The following is a 25,210-nucleotide window of genomic DNA, read 5'->3' as shown; positions in this document are numbered from 1 at the left end:
ACCCCTCCAAAGAAAACCACACACAGAGGTGAAATTTCTGTTGATGGAATCCACTTTGAGAGAGACAGGGACACTGGGGGCAAAAGAGCAAAAATATCCAGACACAAGGTAGAGAGGTAAATGTGTTTGCATACTTCAAAATGTTTGAAGCGATATTTTTGAAAACTAGATTATAACAATAAGAGGAAGTTCCAGACCTCTAGAGCTCTAGAGCAAGGAAGCTAGAAAAGTGATCAAGTCCACTTCCTCTTCTAAGAATAGAGGAAAAATCGCCTCATTTACACGCACAAGAGAAAAATACTACAGTCAGATCCCAGAAAAGGTTGATGAAAAATACCTGAAGAGTAAAGAGAGTGAGCCCTGAAACATGACAAGCTAGAGCAGAAAGACACGGCCTCAGCGCAGATACAGTGTGTAACGTAATATTTCACAATGATTTAAAATAAATCACAAGAACAATAAAATTTATGAAAGCAAAGCACACACTAGAATTACAAATACTCAGAAGCAAGATGATTGGGGAGAAGAGGGGTTTGAAAAGAGAGCTGACAGAAGTAAGCAAGAATTGCTAATGAAATAAAAATCATTTTTGAAAAGAAGATTAAACTAGAAGGAGCACAGGAGAGAATTAACACCAGGGGTAATGCCATAAGAGAAACAAAATATGGATAGAAATGATTTGACAGAAAGTGATACCATGCAGCACAGCGTACGTGTGACAGGACACACTGAAGAAGAGAACCAGAGCAATGGAATGGAACAAAGGCAAAACCTGTAATCAAAGAACACTCTCCTGAAATCAAGTGGACTTGGAAGTCTGTATGGAAAGAACACACTGCGTACTAGATAAAATCAGCTCCGAGTGGCCAATGCTGAGACATATTTTAGTAAAACTTTTGAATTCTAAAGAAAACGAGAGGAAAAATATCCTCTGAGCATCTGGGTAAAAAGACTAAGTTTCTTTTAATTAGAGTGATCATATAATTTATCATCCAACCCAGGAGACTTTTGAGAGTAAAAGGGGTGCTATTAATGACTGCAGTGGGACTACTGTTGTAAACCAGGAATATCCCAGCAGAAAGGAACATTCCATCATTCTACTTATACAGGAAAGAAAATCAAATTGACATCAGACTTTTTGACCCATAGTTTATGTCCAGAGACAATGGAGAAGCAGATATAAGTTCATCAAGGAAAGAAAATAAGAACCAAAATAAGACCAAAAGATCTATACAAAATAAAGAAAAGAGCTCACATAATCAGACCATGATCCAATAAGAAAACAACGTGATAGAACAAAAACCAAACATCTGATCACACAAAAATGCAATTTTACTTACTTAACTCACCAATAAAAAGATGTTCAGATAGCTAACAAAGTGAAATCTGACATTGTACTCTGTACAAGAAACCCATCTTATAAAAGAGTATTCAGAAAATTTAAAAATAAAATAATAACAAATCTATACCAAGAATAGGTAAACGAAAAGTAGAAAAAAAGTATCAGACGATATTTGACCAGGTGGAATTCAAACTAGGAAGCACTGAAAGACATAAAGAAGGACACTTTAGAAAGCTGAAAGGTATAGTTCACACTGAAAATATAACAATTATTATCATTATTTATCAGTGCTCCCATACCACTGTAACATCTGTCTTAAAGGAGAAAACACAGAACTACAGATGCTAGGAGGAATAGAATCAAACAATAGTGGGAGGATTTAACACATATGTTTCAATCCAAGACAGATCAAAGAATATAGACCTAAACAATATAACCAGCAATGCAGATTTTACAGCTATGTATCAAAATTACAACACAAATAGCAGAGAATATCTGTTCTTTTCAAGTTTATGTGAAATTTTACTATAGTTTAAGCTGCAAAGAAAACCTTAATAAATTACAAAGGACAGAAATAATCTAAAGAGCACTCTCTGACCATAATATATTACCATAATTAATTTTAAATAAAAGGTCCTTTTCTTAGAAATTAAAAAAAAGTCTTTAAAAAAATATATTCCAGGAGAGACAGATTCCCATTAGTATGGAGGAAATAGTGAAAATGGTTAAAGAGCTCCCATAAACCAGCATGATCCAGCTGCTTTCACAGGGACGTATTTTATCTAGAGTGTCCACATGTCTGAGGTAGAAGCACATCAGGGAAAATGGACATGTTTCCCTCAACATTCTGTTAATCTTAGACAGTACCTACCATTATGCCCGTTGGTTAATAATTTCCAGTTCTTTTGTTTTTACATTGAAAAATTTGACTTTTGTGATTTCTGTTTTTATGAATTTATTTAGGCTGTGATTCTCTAAGTGGCCATATTGTCTTGGGGATTCTAGATGACCCGTGATATTTGAGAAAGTCTTGTCCATGACAAGAAAATGTCTCATGAATATTCATGCAGATGAAAAACTGCCTATGATGATTCATTTTAGATATCAATAAATTATGCTTTGAAGTATTTATTAGTTACTGAATTGTCCAAGTATGCATATACATTTATTATTAGGGAAATATATTTTTGCTTAGAATTTTTCCAAGAATTTACTATTTCAGAAAATCATGTCAATAACTAAGTATTTGAACCACCAGCTCAACATACCTGTGTCTGTCTTCAATTTTTGTTGTCACATTTGTGATTATTCTATATATATGTATAAATATATTTTTTAAAACTTCTTTCATAAAATTAAGTTTAAGCATTGACATTCAATTGAATAATTAAAATTATTTTTATATATTTGTGCACAGTTCTTGCTTGCAAAAACATTTTTTTAATTAGGCAAGGAAACTGTCAAGATTAAGTAAACGTTTTGCCTATATGTACTAAAAAATTTAAGAAAGGTATATCTGCTTCTAACATGCAGAGGGAAACCATGAAATATTATCTTTGGAATATTTAAAAGCCTTCTAATCAGCAGGACAAAAGCATCAATTTTATATAAGAAATAGAAAGAAGTGGTGACTATGATAAGCTATGGAATATTGGAGGAAAATTAATCTTAGCAAGTGTGAAACAGGTTATTAATACACTGATAAAAAAATCCAAGTGAAGTAATATCTTCTGTCCAATTGAGCAGTGATACTGTTTTAAGAAGAATCAATGAGATAAAACATTTCAAAAATAACCATGTAACAGATGACAGTTGAACAAATTTTTATTGCAAGTCAATGAAATCATCCTGTGTGAAAAAAGGAATGAAAAAGTCGTAGAGGAAATGCTATTTTAACATAATTACTTACGATGGATACAAACGGGTTGCCAGTGTACATAGTCCTTAAAAATTATTTCATAGAAAAAAATTCCTTTTACCAATGTCATTGCTTGTATAACAGAGAAAACAACAGCTATAATTTGTCCAAAACGTGAGTTTGCAGCACTTTCACAGATCACATCAAGCATTTTAGCTATTTATTTCATTATTACTGATAACACTTATTTATTAGAAATCTTAGTAAACTACTTGACAAATCATAGAAGATATGATATGAGTGCTATCAATTAATATAACATCTATCCTTTGAATGACAATTACTTAGCAAACTGCAACAATGATGAGGAAGAATTTTAACATTTTATCTACTTGGAAGTAAGATAGGTCTCTAGAGGAAATTGTTTAAATATATAATGTTTATTATATTATAATATTAATGACCTTTTTGAGCCATTAGTTAAAAATTAAGGATAAGATTTCCACTTCTAGTTAGAATGTAGAAGAATGTTAATGATAATCACTCCTAACAAAAAGAGAAAAAAGTTAATGAATAAAATAAAATCATACTTTTCTATGGGGCTATTGAAGACCAGTGGGTGCAAAAAAGTCTTGGTTGATTAAATTTAGAGAAGTACTAATCCTTCATATGAGCAGAGAACCATGGCATCTTCTATATATTGGGTAGGCAGAAGAGTGGGACTCTCATAGACTGGAGACTGGAAAATTTGCAGAACTGAGAAGAAATAAGTCAAGCTTTGGGTGACAGTGTAAGCTGGAGGGATGGTTGGTATCTGGAGATCCCCAAACGGGAAAATAAATAGCTCAATTGCAATGATTCTCTGCCTCCCTCCCATCAGACTGTAACCAAGGGATCAGTAGTGAAGGGGAAGTAAATGAAAGAGAATTTATGTAATGTCATGCATTCTGAATGTGCTTGGATTCTGGGGTTCTGACGGAATTGAATCCAAAGTTGAAGAAAACTACCTGAAATTGTAACAATTCCCTCTTAGCTCAAATTGTATAAGGTCAAAAGTTCAGCCTTTTGGTGGTGGTGGCACAGAGTTTAAAGATTTAGTTAACTTGAAATGAACTCAGTCTAAACAAAAATGTGGTCCAGTTCCAGCTCAGTTCAGCCTTGAAGGAATCAAAATGATCAGCCTTTCATTGTAACTGCCATTTACAGGAGAGGGAAAATAATAAATAAAATTTAAAAATATACTCTATTCTGCACTACCTTTTTTAAAAAACAATATCTGGAATAAAATATAAAATTAAAATACACAAGAAGAAACAAGAAAATACAACTCTAAATCAAGAGAAAAATAGAGCCAATAGAAGCAGACTCATGAGAATCCATACATTGGAATTAATGTAAAGGACTTTAAAATTACTATTAAAGATGTTTTTAAAATATAGGAAGAAATGGGTTAAGAGATACAGACTTTTATAAGAGAGATAGAAACTCTAAAAAAGATCAAATGGAAATAAGAAAAGAATGAAATAAAATGGTCTCAAATAAAGAATATTGGATGGGCTTAACAGCAGATTGTACACTGCAGAAGAAAGGATCAGTGAATTTAAATGCAGATTAAGAGCTGTTCAATTATAAAGTATCCAACTTGAAGCTCACAAGAGAAAAACAACTGAAAAACAAAAAAGCAGAGAGTCAGTGACCTGTGAAACAGTATCAAGCAGCCTAAATTATGTGTAATTTGAGCCCAAAAGATAGGAAAGACACTGGGACAGGAAAAAAATTTGAAAAATGATAGACACAACTTTCAAAACTATGATGAAAATATCAATCCCCAGATACAAGAATCCCAGTGAACCCCAAGAATAATAATTAAAAATGAATTGTCACTTAGGTAGATTAAAGTCAAACTTATGAAAACCAAAGAAAAAGGGAAAAATCTTTTAAAAGATCAGAAAAGAATAACACTTTGCATACCGGAGACAAAGAGTAAGAGTGAAATTTGACTTCTCTTCTTAAAAACTGAAACCAGAAGACAACAGAATGGCATCTTTAAAGTGCTGAAAAAAAATACTCTGAGCAACAATTTTATATCCAGGTAATTATCTCAGACATTGAAAGCAAATTACATGAAGATGTTTTTAGATAAATGAAAGTTGAGAGAATTTGTCACCAATTGTCAGGCACTATAGGAAATTGAAATTCTTCAAACTGAAAGACACTAATATCAGATAGAATGATTGATCTACAGAAGGAAGAGAAGACTGCTGGAAACAGGAATATGTACATAAATATGGGACTATTTTTTCTCATAATAATTTCCTTTAAATGTCAATTGACTTAAAATATATTTTTAATTTTCAACTTTTCCTTTTGAAATAATTTCAGACCTACAAAAAAAGTTGTGAATAGTACAAAGAATTTTTCTGTTCCCTTCACCAACATCCATATACATCCATGCATATGTTTATAAGTACTTTTATATCTGTATGTATATTGTATTTGTTTCCTAGAGATAACAAATTATCACAAACTGAGTGGTTTAAAACAACAGGAATTTATTCTCTCACAGTTGTGAAGGCCAGAAGTAAAAAAAAAAATTCCAGGTGTTGGCAGAGTTGGTTCCTCTGGAGGTGCTGAGACATCATATATCACGCGCCTTCTAGCAGTTGCAGGTGGTCTTTGGTGGTCTTGGTTTGTGGCTGCCTTCCAGTCTCTGCCGCCATCTTCACATGGTCTCTTCCTCTGTGTATCTCTGTGCCTCAATCTGTCTCGTTAGACTTAGAGCTACCCTAATTATAGGGTGATCTCACCTCAAAATCCTTAACTTAGTTACATCTGTGAAGACTGTATTTCCAAATAAAGCTACATCCACAGGTGCCAGGGGTTAGGACTCAGACATGTCTTTTTGGAACCACTATCAAACCTACTCTAGTCATCTGGTCCCTCAAAATTCATGTCTGCCCTATGTGCAAAATTGGTGCATCCCATCCCAACATCATCAAATATCTCAATCCATTAGAGTGTCAACTCTAAATCTCATCTAACTATCATTAGCTCAAAAAGTCCCAAATCTCATCTTTTAAGTTATCTAAATCAGGTATTGGTGAAATTCTGTGTATGACCCACCCTGGGGCAAATTCCTCTCCATTTGTGGATCTGTGAAATTAGAAAACAAATTATCTGCTTCCAAAATAAAATAGTGTGACAGGCATAGGACAGACATTCCCATTACAAAAGAGAGGATATGGAAGGAATAAAGGGGTCACTGATGTCCAGCAGTTCAAAGTTTATTACATCTCAAGGCCTAAGAATAATGCTCTGTGACTTGACTCTGCTCTCTGGGCAGATGGAGGCTTCCTTGGCCCTGCCTCTGGCCTCATCGCTCTGGCCTTTGCCTCTTATTCGAAGCTCTACTCTTAGAACCCTTCTTTCTTCCCCTTGACAGACAGCACATGTTTATAGCCTAGCTGCTCTGTCATTCCATTTCCTGCCTCTAGAATCCCAGAGGTTCTTACAGCTTTCATATATTTCATACCATCTCTGCCCCTTTCAGTCTAGGCTGGCAGTGTTTTCAGTGGTATAGTATTGTCAAAACTCTTGTAGGTCTCCTTTTTATGTCAAGAGGGTCCACACCATTAGACAATAGTGCCTTCCACATATATTTCCTGGAGAATTCTATCTTTATTTCTGGCTTCTGCTAAGATGACTGATTAGATTAATGACTCACATCCCTAATCTCCTCAGCAAAAGGTGGTCCAGCCACATCCTTGGACTTCTTTTCAGAGCATGCTTTCCCAACAATGGATTTCCTAATTTTAGCATTCTTTGCAATTTGAATAGACAGAATTTACAAAATCATGATGTCTTCGTTCCCTTTTGCTTAACAAATCCTTCCTCAATCTTTCTCTATCCACTCACATTTTACTGTGAGCAGATAAAGCAGGCTGCTTCTTCAACACTTTGCTTAGAAATCTCCTCAGCTGAATATCCAAGTTCATTTCTGACAAGCTCAACTTTCTACCCAACAATAGAGCACAATTTAGCCAATTTTCTGCCACTTTATAACAAGGACGGTCTTTTTGCCAGTTTCCAATAATACGATCCTCATTTCCTTCTGAGATCTCAACAGCAACACCTTTAATATTTATATTTCTAGCAACATTGTGTTCATGATGACATATTTATTTTATAAGAAAGTAGAAGCCTTCTCTCTTGTGTTCTTTACTTCTATCTGAGCTCTCACTATAATCACCTTTAATATTCACATTTTTACCAACAATCTCTTCAAGGAAATCTAGGCTTTTTTTTGTGTGTGTGAGGAACATCAGCCCTGAGCTAACATCCGATGCCAATCCTCCTCTTTTTTGCTGAGGAAGACTGGCCCTGGGCTGACATCCGTGCCCATCTTCCTCTGCTTTATATGGGACGCCACCACAGCATGGCTTGACAAGCAGTGCTTTGGTGTGTACCTGGGATCTGAACCTGTGAACCCTGGGCCGCTGAAGCGGAGGAGCACACACACTTAACCACTGCGCCACGGGGCGGGCCCCCAAAATCTAGGCTTTTTCTGTCATGTACCTCAACATTCTACCAGTTTCTACTGTTACCCAATTCCAAAGCCACTTCTACATTTTCAGGATTTTGTTCCTCAGCACCCTACTTCCCAGTACCAAAATTTGTATTAATTTCCCAGGGCTGCCATAACAAATTACCACAGACTGACTTAAAATAATAGAATTTTGTTCTTTCACAGTTCTGGAGGCCAGAAGTACAAAATCAAGTTGTTAGCAAGGTCGGTTCCTTCTGGAAACTCTCAGGGAGAATTGTTCCATGACTTCTGGTAGCTGCTGGCAATCCTTGGCATTCCTTGGCTTTTGGCTGCCCTCTAATCTCTTCCTCCATTTTCACGTGGCTTTTTTCTCTGTGTGTTTCTGTGTCTCTGTTAGGGACACGTATCATTGGATTTAGTACCCACTCTTAAGTTAGTTACTTCTGCAGAGACTCCATATCCAAATAAGGACACAGGACAGGTACCAGGGGTTAGGACGTGGACGTACCACTTTAGAACCAGTATTCATCCCCTTACAGGTGTATGTATATCTGTGTGTGTTTATAATATGTTTGTGTATTCTGGTATCATTATTATTATTATTATTATTACCACATCCTTCTTCTATATCAATGGTTATTTTCCCTTGATGATTGAGTATTTCTGCGCTTTAGTAATTTTTTTAATTAAGCAACTTAGGTAGTGGTTTATATTTTTATAACATTTTTCACAAATCAGAATTTTTATTTATTCTTTAGGTCTACTCTTCTATTTTCTATCACTTAAATTCATTCTTTTATTATTTTATTTCTTATGCCTTCTTTTGGTTCACTTTGTTGGTGTGTTTGTATAATGTGACTGGGCAGCTATGCTGTTGAGAAGGGTCTGAAATTAGTTGAGGGAAAAAGTTGATGTCAAAATGTGGTCCTGACAAGATGCAGATCACAGCAAGGAGCATATAAAATGGAGTTCAATTGAGTGTCAGCAGACCTTCAAATGGAGAAGGACTAGCTACTTCAATAAGTACAGCCGAGATAGGCACAATTGCACATTGCACACTTGTTCACTGTGGATGATAAAACTACAAGATGATGACCGTGGACCAGATGCGTTCTCTCATTCAATGCATGACTCAAGACTCCCAGACTTGAGATGTCATTCTGAGGAAGGAAAAGCAAGAAAGAGGAATATCTGATTTTGGAATTAAAATAGAATAACTCTAAAATACTCTTTTACTGTATTCAATTATTAGTTGTTATGCATAAATTGGGACTCAAATTAGAACTTAAGTAAAGTTTTAGAAGAAAAAAGTTAAATAATTTTTGTATACCCAAATTTCTAGTCTAGGAATTAATTCATATATTAGAATAAAAGGCAGCTCACTGGGAATGTGGGCTCCTTTCAGGGTCACCGTAGACTACTTTTTCAATTTCATTGGTAACTCCAAAAGTAGATCACACTAGGAGAGTGAGTACCTGAGGCGACAAGTGAACTCTTCAGAAGAGGCTTGGTGGAGAAACGGCCACAAATGTACGTAAAGGCCAATAAAGGGCCAATAATTCTAATCTTGTTCAATCTGTGCTGTGCTTCTCGAGAATGAGTTGTCATTGCATAGAGTCAAATCCAGTGGGAAAAAGGTCAACACATAGCAATTATTTTATATGTATATGACATATTATATGTATTTTGTAATATGCTATATATGGTGTATTTAATAACAAGTCATTTCTCATTTATGATAATTTTAATCATCTAATTTTTAAAAGTTTCACTCAACAATAGGACTTGCAGAAATATTTTGAGATGGTGATTTTCTAAGAAAGCTAATTTTTTACCAGGTTGCATATATGTAAATATATATTCCATCATTTAAATACATAAAGATGCAATAGGTAAATTGGAATTATCAAATATAATTGATAGAGCTGATGTTAGTTTACATTATGTGAAAAGGAAAACTGTGATCTTACATTTACAGTCCTCGGTGAAAGTCTCCAACAAGCAGGCCATCTCCTCAAATACCTGTCTCCTTTCCTCGTGCTCTAGTTCCTTACTTATGTTTGCTCTGACTGCGGATTTTAAAATCTTGTCTGAAAAGGTCCTATGCCTCTTTGCGAATTGTTTTTCACTCGTGACATTACTAAAATTTTAAAATACATAGGAATCACCTGGGGATCTTGTTACAAGGTGAGTCTCTGGGTCTCACCCCCAGAGATTCTAATTCTGTGTACCAGATAATGCTGACTCTGCTGGACTGTGAACCACATGTTGAGGAGTCCTGCTCCAATGCACAGACCACACTTCAGTGCTAAATGTTATATCTACCTCTGACAGAGCGTGCACTGGGCTTCCACTTTCGGTCGCAGTTTTTGCAACCTCTAAGAACTTACTTCATGAATTACTTCTTTCTTTAAACCTCTTCCTTTTTTAGCTCTTTCCTCTAAGACTGGAAACATCTTATTAAAAACAACAGCAATAACAATGTCCTCTCTCCCTCTCCCTTATTCCACCTTCCTTTCTTGCTGCTGTTCCTCTCTGCCTCCCCTACCCCTACCTTTCTCAACCAAACTTCTTGCAGGCATGGCTCACCCTTCTACCTTAATTCCTTCTCATCATCTGATAACTCAAGGCTTTTAATCTGCCGTAACTAATGTTGCACTGCGATGATTCTGACAAAATTGTCTGAGGCTCGACACCCTGCCAGATACAGTGGGTTTTTGCAGTTCTTATTTTACTGGACCTCAGCTGACTAAGCTATTGTTACACTGGGGGCCACTCGCTCATTTAGACTCTATCCTCTTGGCTCCCATTACCAACCTCTCTCGTGGTTCTTCTTACCCTTTAAGCTCTCAGTTTTCTGCTTTTTCTGCAAGATCCTCCCTCTCCTCCTTCGACTGTGGATAACACCTCAAGTTCCTGACCAGTCTGTCCTCAGCCCACACTCCTAGCTGTGCACCGTCTGACTCCGATTGTGCTCTGACATCTTTCCTGCGTTTTGCACGCAGATGCAGAAGTGCTACTCTGGATTTCTCACAGTCAAGCTTAGCATACTGCATGATTTCCTTTTCAACTCTATTTTTTGTGTCTCAATATGTAGAGCCATTCCATTCTGTCTTTAATCATGGAAGCCAGACACATGGGATTCACTGTAGTGTCCCATCATCACCAAGTCTAGCCATTTGTACTTCTTTGCTGCGTTCCTCCCAAGTCTCCTTCTCACCAGCCCTGTGTTTACTGTTTGAGCGAGCACTGTCTCTCATTTAGACTATAACTGTGTTCTTCTAATTGTTTTCTCTGCCTTTTCTCTTCTTTCACCTTTTAACTCTACCTCACACATTGTAGGCAGGGTGAATTATGTATAATAGGAATCATGATCATTTACTAAACTTCATCAAAGATTCATCTACCTTAAATTCATTAGCCTGACAAATGTTGAAATTACACTGTCAAACGCATTCGCAGTTCCATATACAACTTACTTTGCCCTCTACATGTCAGTAATAGGGAACAAACAGTGCTGTATTTTGCCACTAAACCTCTGCCTACTTAGAATATACTTTGCTTTATTTCTCCTTGTTAAAATTTTTAATATAAAGAAATTTAGAGACTTATATAACAAAAACATCATTAAGAATTAAATGATGTTGTCATTTTCTCACACTTACATCATACACAGACATATGCAATGTGTACTTGTTCACAGCCTAGACTTTGGAATTGGATTGTCCAGAGCTCCAGGCTTGCCACCAGCCAGCTGTGTGATGGTAGTAGGGCTGTGACGTTAACTTTCTGTGTCTCAGTTTCCTCATCTATAAAATTGGGATAATAGTACATTTTTCATAGGTATATTTTAAGGATTAAATGAATTAATAAATTAAATTTTCCTGGATATTATGAGAATAAACCTTCTGTAAAAATTTCGAAAATACTTTGTCTTTTTGGATTTTTTTATTGGAGTTGCATTACATTTTTAGATCAGAATTAGAAAATTTGCATCCCACTTCTGCTTCTTACTCTAACTGTGACAGTGAGTAATTGTTTTACCTCTGTCCACCTGGTTCCTCCACCTTTAAAATGAACATAATCATGAACAATCTTCAAAATGATGTTGTAAGAATTAAATAAAATACACTTTTTTTGTATGAGGAAGATTAGCCCTGAGCCAACATGCATTGCCAATCCCCTCTTTTTGCTGAGGAAGATTGGCCACGGGCTAACATCCATGCCCATCTTTCTCTATTTTATGTGGGACACCTGCCCACAGCATGGCTTGATAAGCTGCATGTAGGTCCATGCCCGGGATTTGAACCTGCAAACCCTGAGCTGCCAAAGCAGAACACATGAACTTAACTGCTGGGCTACCAGGCCACCCCAAAATAAAATACATTTTGTAAAGTACTTTGAAAAGGTATCTGGCATATGGAGAGTGTCAAAAACGTTGGCTTTAATTATTATTATCATCAATAAGTTTATCAGAATTGCATTCCCTCATTCATGAAAATGGGCTATCTCATTTTTTCAGTTCATCTTTTATGTACTTCAATAATGTTTTTATATTTTTTGCAAAAATTATTTTTCAAATTTAAATAGATTTTTTTGACTTGAAAAGGTAAGATATCTTACTGGTACTTTGATTTTTCTAAGTGGCTACTGCTGTTAGAATGCTGTTGGTTTTCCTATGTTTTAATTTATCCAGCAAATCAGCTCACGCTACAATTTGTCTGTAGATTCTTTTGTATTTTCTAGATAGGTAAAAGTATAATTTTAGTTTATTTTATTATTTTTTTTATTAAAGTATAGTTGACATACAATATTATACTAGTTTCAGTTGTATAACATTTGATTTGATATTTATATAAATTACAAAATGATCACCATTACAAGTCTAGCAACCATCTGTTATCAAATTTATTATGATATTATTGACTAAATTCCCTATGCTGTACATTACATTTCTGTGACATTTATTTTATAACTGGAAGTTTGTACCTCTTAATCCCCTTCACCTATTTCATCCCTCTCCCTCTAGTGACCACTAGATTCTTTGTATCTATGAGTTTGTTTCTGTTTTGTTTTGTTTGTTCATTTGCTTTGTTTTTTAGATTCCATGTAGAAGTGAAATCATATGGTATTTGTCTTTCTCTGTTTTATTTCACTTAGCATAATACATTCTAGATTCATCTATGTTGTCAGAAATGGAAAAATTTTGTTCTTTATATGGCTGCATAATGTTCCGTTGTATATATATATACACCACAACTCCTTTATCCATTCATCTATCAGTGAACACTTAGGTGGCTTTCATATCTTGGCTTTTGTAAATAATGCTGCAACGAACATAGGAACGCACACATCATTTGGAATTAATGTTTTTGTTTACTTTGGATAAATACACAGAAGTAGAATTGCTGGATCATATGATAGTTCTATTTTTAATTTTTTGAGGACCATCCATACTGCTTTCCATAGTAGCTAGACCAATTTGCATTCCCACCAACAGTGCATGAGGGTTCCCTTTTCTCCACATCCTCGCCAACACTTGTTATTCTGACAGGCATGAGGTGATATCTCATTGTGGTTTTGATTTGCATTTCCCTGATGATTAGAGATGTTGAACATTGTTTCATGTGTCTGTTGACCATCTGTACGTCTCCTTTGGAAAAATATCTATTCAGATTTTCTGCCTATTTTTTAATCAGATTTTTTTTTTTGATATTGAGTTGTATGAGTTCTTTATATATTTTGGATTTTAACTCTTTGTCATATATATCATTTGCAAATATCTTTTCCCATTCAGTAGGTTGCCTTTTCATTTTGTTGATGATTTTCTTCATCGTGCAAAAGCTTTTTAGTTTGATTTACTTCCATTTGTCTATTTTTGCTTTTGCTGCCTTTGCCTGAGGACATAGATCCAAAAAATGTTGCTAAGACCAATGTCAAAGAGCTCACTACCTATGTTTTCTTCTAGTTTATGGTTTCAGGTCTTACATATAAGTCTGTAATCCATTTTTAGTTTATTTTTGTATATGGTGTAAAAAGTAGTCCAGTTTCATTCTTTTGCATGTAACTGTCCAGTTTTCCCATCACCATTTATTGAAGAAACTGTCTTTTCCTCATTGTCTATTGTTGCTTCCTTTGTTGCAAATTAATTGACCCTGTAAGTAAGGGTTTATTTCTGGGCTTTCTATTCTGTTTCATTGATCTATGTGTCTGTTTTTGTGCTGGCACCATACAGTTTTGATTCCTATAGCTTTGTAGTATAGTTTTAAATCAAGGAGTGTCATACCTTCAGCTTGGTTCTTCTTTCTCATGATTGTTTTGGCTATTTGGGGTCTTTTGTGATTCCATACAAGTTTTAGGATTATTCGTTCTAGTTCTGTGAAAAATGCCATCTTTTTTTTTTAGTAGAGATTGCAGTGAATCTGCAGTTTGCTTTGGGTAGTATGCACATTTTAACAATATTAATTCTTCTAAACCATGAGCACAGAATATATTTCCATTTATTTGTATTGTCTTCAAATTCTTTCATCAATATCTTATCATTTTCAGATAAGTTAAATTTATTCCTAGGTATTTTATTCTTTTTGATACAGTTGTAAATGGAATTGTGTTCTTAATTTCTCTTTTTGATTGTTCATTATTAGTATAGAAACACAAGGGATTTCTATATATTAATTTTGTATCCTTCAACCTTACTGAATTAATAAACTAATAATTAGTTTTAATATTTTTTGATGGAGTCTTCAGGGTTTTCTAAATATAGTATCATGTCATCTGCAAATAGTGACAGTTTTTCTATCTCCCTTTCTAATTTGGATGCTTTTTATTTCTTTTTCTCATCTGATTGCTGTGATGAGGAATTCCAATACTATGTTGAATAAAAGTAGCAAGAGTGGGCATCTTTGTCTTGTCCCTGATCTTAGAGGAAATACTTGCAGATTTTCACCATTGAGTAGAATGTTAGCTGTGGATTTGTCATATATGGCCTTTGTTGTGTTGAAGTATGTTCCCTTTATACCCACTTTGTTGAGAGTTTTTATCATAAATGGATGTTGAATTTTGTCAAATGCTTTTTCTGTGTCTATTGAGATGATCATATGATTTTTATCCTTCTTTTCATTAACGTGGCGTATCATGTTGGATCGATTTGCAGATAGTGAACCATCCCTGGAATAAATTCCACTTGATCATGGTGTATGATCCTTTTAATGTATTGTTGAATTCTGTTTGCTAATATTTTGTTGAAGATTTTTGCATCAATGTTCATCAGTGATATTGACCTGTAATTTTCTTTTTTTTTGAGTCTTCGTCAACTTTTGGTAACAGGGCAATGTTGGTCTCATAGAATGAGTTAGGAAGTGTCCCTTCTTCTTCAATTTTTTAGAATAGTTTGAGAAAGATAGGTACTAACTCTTCTTTAAATGTTTGGTAGAATTCATTTGTGAAACTGTCTGGTCCTGAATTTTTGTATGTTGGGAATTTTTTGATTACTGATTCAATTTCATTACTACTAATCAGTCTGTTCAGATTTTCTATTTCTTCCTGATTCAATCTTGAAAGATTGTATGTTTCTAGGAATTTATTTATTTCTTCTAGGTTGTCCAATTGGTTCGTGTATAATTGTTTGTAGTGCTCTCTTACAATCATTTGTATTTCTGTGGTGTTTGTTGTAATATCTCCTTTTTCATTTCTAATTTTATTTATTTGGGCCCTCTTTCTTTTTTTCTTGGTGAGTCTGACTAAAGGTTTATCAATTTTGTTTATCTTTTCAAAGAACCAGTTCTTAGTTTCATTAATCTTTTCTATATTTTTTAGTCTTTATTTCACTTATTTCCACTCTGATCTTTACTATTTCTTTCCTTCTAGTAACTTTGGCTTTGTTGATTCTATGTTTTCTAGTTCCTTTAGCTGTAAGGTTAAGATTATTTTAGATCTTTTGTTTGTTTGTTTCCTGATATGGGCCTGTATTGCCATAAACTTCCCTCTTAGAACATCTTTTGCTGCATCTCATAAATTTTGAAATGTTGTGTTTCCATTTTCATTGTCTCAAGGTATTTTTTGATTTCCTCTTTGGTTTCTTCATTGACCCATTGGTTGTTTAGTAGCATGTTGTTTAGATGTGTTTGTGTTTTTTCCAGTTTTCTTCTTGTAATTGATTTCTAGTTTCATACCATTGTGGTCAGAAAAGATGATATAATTTCAATCTTCTTAAATTTATTGAGACTTGTTTGGTGGCCTAACGTGATCTGTCTTGGAGAATATTCCATGTGCACTTGAAAAGAATGTGTATTTTGTAGTTTATGGATGGAATGTTTGGTAGATATCTATTAAGTCCATCTGGTCTAGCGTGTTGCTTAAGGCCAAATGTTTTCTCATTGATTTTCTGTCTGGATGATCTATCCATTGATGTAAGTGGAGGGGTAAAGTCCCCTACTACCATTGTATTCCTGTCAATTTCTCCCTTTATGTCTGTTAATAATTGCTTTATGTATTTAGGTAGTCGTATGTTGAGTACATAGATATTTACAAGCATTATATCCTCCTGTTGGATTGAAGCCTTTATTATTATGCCTTTTTTAAGAGTGGAGTTTCAGTTCCCTGTAACCTTCTGACTCTCCCAGACATAAGCCCTGCTCATTTTTAAAGCCAAACATTATGGGGGCTCCTCTTCCAGTAGCAGGTTCCCCAGCCTGGAGAGTCTGAGGTGGGGTGAGAGCCCCTTGCTCCTCTGGGAGGATCTCCATGGTCATGGCATCCCTCTCACTTGTGGGTTGCAGCACTAGGGGTGTGGGTCCTCACTGGAATGCGCGTTTGCCCCTCTTACTTGTCTCGATGTGTTTTTTTCTTTATATCCTTAGTTGTGGAAAATCTGTTCTGCTAGTCTTCAGGTCGTTTTCAGTGATGGTTGCTCTATATTTAGTTGTAGTTTTGGTGTGTCCATGGGAGAAAGTGAGCTAAAGATATTCCTACTTTGCCATGTTGATCTAACTCTCTAAAGTATAATTTTAAAACAAGGAAAAATTATCTTTTTCTTTCCAAATCTCTTACTTAATTTTTTTTTCTTGTTTCATTATTTGGCTTGGATTTCTGATAAAATAAGACATTCTTCTTTACCAAACTTTAGTCAGGCTCTTCTTGACAAGACCTTGACCTTGGTTCCCATCGTTGCCAGGCATGCATAGCCCAGTTTTAGCAAGAATCCTGCTGCCACTTTAGAGAGACGCTCCTCCACCCTTGTTATCTGATCACTCTCAGTATCTAGTAAAATTCCTCATTCTCCACACTTGACATTTGATCATCCTGGCCTGCCACCAGCAAAAATCCTTTTAGACAATCTGGGAAGAATTTCCCCCACCCTTGCTGTCTCTTCTTAGTATTTTCCATCCACTGACTGCCCCACCCTCCAAATCTTCTCCCTGGCTCTTAAATTCCAGCTGTCTTTACTGTACTTGGAATTGAGCCCAGTTCTACACAGAGGTCTCTTTTTCTCTATTGTAAGAGTTTCTGAATCAAATCTATCTTTATTGTTTTAACTAGAGTCTAGTGTTGATTCTGTTTGACAATGGAACATTAAGTGTTATAAGAGATTGGTTTCTACCTGAGCTTAATTGGAATACTTCTAAGATTGAGTACTGAGTGTGAGATTTACTGTAGGTATTGTAAAAAACATTTTTCATTTTAAAGTTGTTTTTTGTCTGCTCAGAAGATTTTATCACTAGTATGTATTAAATGTCTCAGAATTTTTCATTATTAATGTTTGTTAATCTTATTTTTTATATATTTTCTTATGTCCTGCTGATCATGATCTTTTTATACATAAATCATTAATGTGCTGCTTTACAAATATAGATTTATAATATTGAAATATTTTTGCACACCTGAGACCAATTTGCCTAGTAATTATTTTGTTAGTTTTAATTGCTATCCTTTATTTAGAATATTTGCATCTATATCATAAGTTAGATTGGATTATAATTTTCTACTTTTTGTCTGTACTTGTCTTATTTTATTATTAAAGTTATACTACACTCATATAATAAAATGGATAGTTTCATCTCTTTTCATATTCTCTGAATAATTTTGCAATTGGTAGGAATTATTTCTTCCTTAAAGTTGGCAGAACTTGTTTATAAAACTGTCTGTAACTAGATCCTTTGGTTAAGGAGTAGAGGTGACTAACAATTTAATTTATTTATTTTGTTGTTTTACTTAGGCTTTCTACTCATTTGACAATAAATATATGTAATTTATATCTTTTCTAAACTTATTCTTTTCATAATAAAATAATTGAGTTCAAAATAAAATATTAGCAGAATTTGTTCAAAGTATTCTTTAATAATTAAAAAAAATATTCTAGCTATAGTCATGCCCTATTTTTATTTCTCATAGTGTTTATTTAGGCATCTCTATTCTTATTTAATTATTCTTTTCTACCATTTGTCCTTTTAGTGAATTTTGCTGCTGATGCTGTTGTTTTTGTTGTTGTCTTTAGAACCAGCTTTTGGTTTGTAGATGGTGGAGGACATTGCTGTTTGCCACTTTGTATCCATCCCCCTTCATCTTTTCCAAAAGAGGTCCAGGTCATTTAGTTACCTGTTCTTCTCCATACCACAGGACTCAGAGAAGCTGACCCTAGCCTCATCTTCAGAATCAACTTCGTTAGGTTAGGGTCAATTCTATCTTCCTAGACAGTGATTAATTCTCAAATGAGTGTGTGACACACTTGGCCCAACGTGATGCCAGCTGATATTTGCAAAGGAATTTGAAAAAGTTTTTTTTTTTTTCTGAAAATGAGCTATTGGAAGATATTTTTTTCTTCTTCTGAGATTTGTCCTGCATGAATATGAGGCCTGCTGTGATATCTAATTACCTGCTTGAAGATAAAGCCAAAACATGGATGGGGAGAACCAAGAGAACTGCAGAAAAATGAGCCTGAAGTCACTGGAAAAAATAACATTGAATCCCATTCTAACTCTGCCTTTGCATGAGAGTATGATGATGAATTTTATGTTTCAACATGGCTAGATTATGTTGACCAATAGTTTGGTCAAATACTAGTCTAGATGTTGCTGTAAGGATAGCTTTTAGACATGATTAGCATTTAAAATCAGTTGACTTTAAGTGAAGCAGATTGTCCCTCCATAATGTGGGTGAGTCTCATCTAATTAGTTGAAAACCTTAAGAGCAAAGACTGAGGTTTCTTAGAGAAGAAAGAATTCTGCTTCCAGACTATGACATAGAAATTCTGCCTTAGTTTCCAGCTCTTGGACTCAAGACTGGAACACAAACTCTTACTTGAATTTTCAGGCTGCTGGTTTGCCCTACAGATTTCAAACTCGTCAGCCCCTACAATGACGTGAGCAAATTCTTTAAAATAAAAATCTCTTTCTCTCCATAAATGTATAATTTTTTATCTCTGTAGTTCCTTTTTTCTTCTTTTATTAATTTCTCTTTTTACCTTTATTATTCCATTTTTTTTCCATTTCCTTTTGATTCACTCCCTCTTTTGTACCTTCTTGAATTAAATTTATTTATTATTATCTTTGTCTTCAGTTTTATGACAAAATATTCTATATTGTTACATTGCTTAGAATTTTGCCATAAACCCTAGATGAATAAATAAACTTTGGCATTAACTTTAGACTTAAAGGATTTTTTTATGCTAAGCCTATTAGAAGCTTAGGTCTTTGGTTTCACTGAAGATTTATTAGTCAATACCGAAATTTACAAACAATATATAGGAGAGCACTTGCAGAATGATGAAGTAAGAACCTCCCAAAATTTACTCCTCCATAAAAGCAATGAGAATATTAGTAAAAATTGTCAAAATCAACTTGTATGGAATTCTGGAAATTTTCCAAATGTTGGAAATAATCCAAGGAGTGTTCGTTCAAGAAAAATCTCAGTAAGACTGACTTTTGTGGCATGTTAAATTTCCCTTTGCCTCTTTCACTATCTCTAGCTTCAAGGGGGCCTTAGAAATCCACAGTCTTGTCATCATGGTAGCCATGAAAACCAGCAACTAAGTAGCCACTAAAGGGAGAAGAATATGTTTGGAGTTTTCCCAACCACACTATTTGTAGAGAATTGGCATTATTTTTCTTGTGTGGAAGTTACTGGAAAACACCAAACACAGGGTTTGTCTTTACTGGTAGTGACTCACAGCTTGTTCCATGCAAATAGCTTTTTACCTGGAATATTCGTTGGGAAAAATCAGTGTCAAATTGGTTTAACATTGCATCTGCCTGAGGCAGTGATGTCGTTGGGGCTACCAAGAAACTGACTGAAAAACTTAAAAGGAAAAGCTATGAAATGAGATAAACATAAAGGACTTTGAAAAACTCTGACATACTCCTGGGAATCTAGAGCACCACATTCATGTGCAGGACTGCATGCATGCTAAAGAAAGACTTCAGAAGGTCCTGATCTCTCACCTTGGGTTGATCTTGAGGCTCTGTGCAAGCAGAAAGTGAAGAATAAGGCAGTGTTTTAAACTCCCTGCCAGAGACAGAATGTGTGCTCCAACACACACATACCTTCAGCAAAGGCTTGGACTCGTATTGTTTCAAGAAAATCAATATCCAATCATTAGCTGACCTAACTGAACAGAGACTTCAGTGGCTGCACATGACAAAAAATAAAGATTTTGCTAAATTAGTATAGAGAAGTCACTAAACAAAAAAACAATAACAACAACAATACAACAATAAATAATAACAATAACAATATACTTGGGGCAAGGAGGGATCTGATTTCCAGAGCGGCAAAATTATATTACTTAAAGTGTCTACTTTTCAACAAAAAAATTTTCAACAAAAAAATTTTCAACATGCAATGAAATAGGAAAGTATGCCTCCCAAGAGACAAAAGTCCAGAATGGCTTCACTGGTGAATTCTACCAAACATTTAAAGAACAATTAATATCAATCCTCAAACTCCTCCAAAATATAAAAGAGCAAACACTTCCAAACACATCTTATGAGGCCAGCATTACCCTGAAAACCAAAACCAGACAAAGAAAGCACACACAAAAAAATTACAGACCAATATCCCTGATGAACATTAGATGCAAAAATCCTCAACAAAATATTAAAAAACCAAATTTAACAATACATTAAAAGGATTGTACACCGTGATCAAGTGGGATTTATTCCAATTATGCATGGATGGTTCAGCATACACAAATGAATTAAATGTGATACACAACATCAACAAAATGAAAGATAAAAATTATATGATCATTTCAATAGATGTAGAAAAATCATTTGACAAAATTCAACATCCATTTATGATAAAAACTCTCAACAAGTGGGTATAGAGGGAATGTACCTCAACATAATAAATGCCATATATGACAAGCCCACAGTCAACATCATACTCAACTCTAAGACCAGGAACAAGACAGTGATGTTCACTTTCACCACTTTTATTCAACATTGTATTGGAAGTCCTATTCAAAGCAGTTAGACAAGAAAAAGAAATAAAAGACATCCAAATTGGAAAGGAAGAAGTAAAATTTTCACTATTTGCAAATGACATGATACTATATTTAGAAAACCCTAAAGACTCTGCCAAAAAACTGTTAGCAGCCTAGTTCTGGGCTGGTCTGGTGGCATAGTGGTTAAGTTCATGCACTCCACTTCAGCAGTCCAGGGTTTGGATCCTGGGAGTGGACCTACATGCCACTCATCAAGCCATGCTATGGCGGCAACCTACATACAAAATAGAGGAGGATGGGCACAGGTGTTAGCTCAGGCACAATCTTCATCAAGCAGAAAGAGGAAGATTGGCAATAGGTGTTGGCTCAGGGCCAATCTTCCACACCAAAAACAAAAACAAAAACGAGAAACACCTGTTAGAGCTAATAAATAAATTAAGTAAAGTTACAGGGTACAAACTCAATATACAAAAATCTATTGCATTTCTATACACTAATAATGAACTATCAGAAAGAGAAATTAAGAAAACAATCCCATTTACAGTTGCATCAAAAAGAATAAAATACCTAGAAATAGATTTAACAAAAAGGTGAATGACCTATACACCGAAAATTATAAGACATTAATGAAAGAAATTGAGGAAGACACAAATATATGGAAAGATATTCTATGCCCATGGATGGGAAGAATTAATATTGTTAAAATGTTCATACTACCCAAAGCAATCTACAGAGTCAATGTTCCCTGTCAAAATTCCAATAGCATATTACACAGAAATAGAACATACAACACTAAAATTTGTATGGAGCCACAAAAGACCCCAAATAGCCCTGACAATCTTGAGAAAGAACAAAGCCAGAGGCATCATGCTCCCTGATTTCAAACTATATTACAAGGGAAAATATGGTTCACATATAGGAAAAAAGTCAATGGAAACTGTCCATAAGAAGCCCAGACATTAAATTTACAAGACAAAAAATTTAAATCGACTATTTTAAATATGTTCAAATAACTAAAGGAAACCATGCCCAAAGAACTGAAGGAAAGCATCTGAACGATGTCTCACCAAACAGAAAATAGCAGCACAGAGATATCAATTATAGAATTAAACAGAACAGAAATTCTGGAGTTGAAAAGTACAAAAAATAAAATAAAATATTTACTACAGTGGGTCAGCAGGAGATTTGAACTGGCAGAAGATTAGTGAACTTGAAGACAGGTTAATTGAGATGATCTGACCTAAGGACCAGAAAGAAAAATGAAGAAAAATCAAAAAGCATCAGACATCTGTGAACATCATTGAGCACACCCACATACAAATATTGAGAGTTCCAGAAGGAAAGGATATAGAGAAAGAATGCCTGAGGAAATAGTGACCAAAACTTCCCAAATGTGATGAAGAACTGTTAATCTAGACATACAAAAAGATAAAAACAACCCCGAGTAAACAATTCAAAGAGATTCACACCTAGACACATCATATTTAAACTGTGGAAAGCCAAAATCCAATACAGAATCTTGAAAGCAGCAAGAGGGACATGACTCATCATGTGCAAGAGATCTACAGTAAGACTAACAGCTGATTTCTCATAAGAAACCATGGAGGGCAGAAGACAACGGGATGGTCTATTTAAAGTGCTGAAAGAAAATGACTGTCAACCAAAAATTCAATGCACAGAAAAATTATGCTTCAAAAATGAAGCAGAAATTAAGACTTTCTAGAGAAACAAAAACTGGAAGAATTTGTCTCTAGTAGATTTGGTTTACAAGAAACACTAAAGGAGTACTTCAGGCTGATATGGAAGGACACTAGACAGTAATTTACACTCATGTGAAGAAATAATTAGCACCAGCAAAGATATCTATAAATGGCAGTTTAAAGATATTTTTTGTTTATAACTTTCTCTTCAAAAAATAACTGCATAAGACAATAAATATGAAACTGTGTGGATGGACTTATAATGTATAAATATGTAATTTTTATGACAATAATAACACAAGGTAGAAAGGAGGGAATGGGGGCACATAGGAGTAAAGTGTGTGTATAATATTGAAATTAAATTGGTATTAGTCTGAACTAGGTATTTATAAATTAAGATGCTCATTGTAATTCCCAGGTCAACCAGAAAGAAAATAACTAAAATTATATAGTAAAAGAAATGATAAGAAGATTAAAGTGGTACACTATAAAATCTTTATCTAACACAAAAAAAGACAGTAATGGAGAAATAGAGGAACAATAAAAGAAATAAGACATAAAAAACAGAAAGCAAAATGGCAGACATAAATTTGACCTTACTGGTAATTACATTATATAAAATAAATTAATCTCTCAAATCAAAAGGCAGAAATGGGCAGACAGATAAAAAGATAAGTACAGCCCAATTATATGACCTTTATAAGATAAACATTTATATTCAAAGACCCAAACAGGTTAAAAAATAAGAAGATAGAAAAGATATGTCATGAAAACAGAAAACAAAAGAGATCTGGGGTGGTTACACTGAGAAGACAAAGTAGGCTTTAAGATGATAATTGTTTCTAGGAGCAAGGAAGGATATTTATATTTATAAAAATGTCAATCAATAGAAAGACATAATAGTTATAAACACATATGAAACTAACAACAGAGGCCCAAAATATATGAAGCAAAAACTGACAGAAATGAAGTGAGAAATAAAAAGCTTAGCAATAATAGTTGGAGAATTCAATATCCTACTTTCAATAATGGATAGAACAACTAGACAGAGATCAACAAGGAAGACTTGAACAACTATATAAACTATTTAGACCTAATAGACATCTATAAAACACTCCACCCAAAATAGAATGCAAATTCTTCTCAATTGTACAGGGAACATTCCTCAGCACAGACTATGTGTTAGGCCACAAAACAAGTATCGGTAAATTTAAAATAATTGAAATTATACAAAGTATATTTTCTTACCATAATCAAATGAAACTAGAAACCCAAAATAGAAGAAATTTGAGAAATTCAAAATTATACAGAAATTTAAAAATATACTCCTAAATAAAGAGTCAAAAAATAAATCAAATAGCAAATTCAAAAAATATTTTGAGATGAATGAAAGTAAAAGAAAATAATACCAAAGCTGACATAATGTAGCTAAAGCACTGTTGAGAGAAATATAGAACTGCAATCTATATTTCAAAAAATCTAAAAATTAATAATCTAACATTCTACCTTGAGAAACTAGAAGGAATAAAGCAAACTAAGCCCAAAGCAAGCACAGAGAAGGTAGTAATAAAGATTAGAATGGAAATATATGAAATAGAGATTAGAAAAGCAGTATAGCATGTGAAGAAAACCAAAAGTCAGTTCTTGAAAAAATCCACAAAATTGACAAATCTTTAGCTATACTGACCAAGAAAGAAAGTGAGAGGACTCAAATTATTAAAATGAGAAATGAAATATAAAACATTATTATTGACCTTACAGAAATAAAAAAACAGAATAAAATGTATCACTATGAACAATGATATTCCCAACAAATTACATAACCTAGATAAATGGACATATTACTAGAAATACACAAACTACTAAAACTGAGTGAAGAAGGAATAGAAAATCTGAATATACTGAAAACATGTAAAGAGATTTAATTAGTAAATAATTTTTAAAAACTTGCCAAAAAATAAATTACTAGGTTCAGATGGCATTATTGATTAATTCCATCAAATGTCTAAAAAAGAATTCATACTAATTCTTTATAAAATCTTCCAAAAAATAGAAGAGAAAGGAACACTTTCCAACTCACTATATGCAGCACTATTACTCTAATAGAAAAGCCTGGCAAATACAGGAAGGGGGCTGGCCCTGTGGCTTAGTGGTTAAGTGCACACCCTCTGTTACTGGTGGCCCAGGATCAGATGGGATCTGGGCACGCATCACCACACTGCTTGTCAGGCCATGCTGAGGCGGCATCCCACATACAACAACTAGCAGGATGTGCAACTATGACATATAACTATCTACTGTGGCTTTGGGGAGAAAAAGGGAAAAA

Source organism: Diceros bicornis, chromosome 41, assembly GCF_020826845.1.
Source record: "Diceros bicornis minor isolate mBicDic1 chromosome 41, mDicBic1.mat.cur, whole genome shotgun sequence".
Classification (NCBI taxonomy): Eukaryota; Metazoa; Chordata; class Mammalia; order Perissodactyla; family Rhinocerotidae; genus Diceros; species Diceros bicornis.
The sequence above is the reverse complement of the archived record's forward strand: the minus strand, read 5'-3'. Positions refer to the sequence as shown.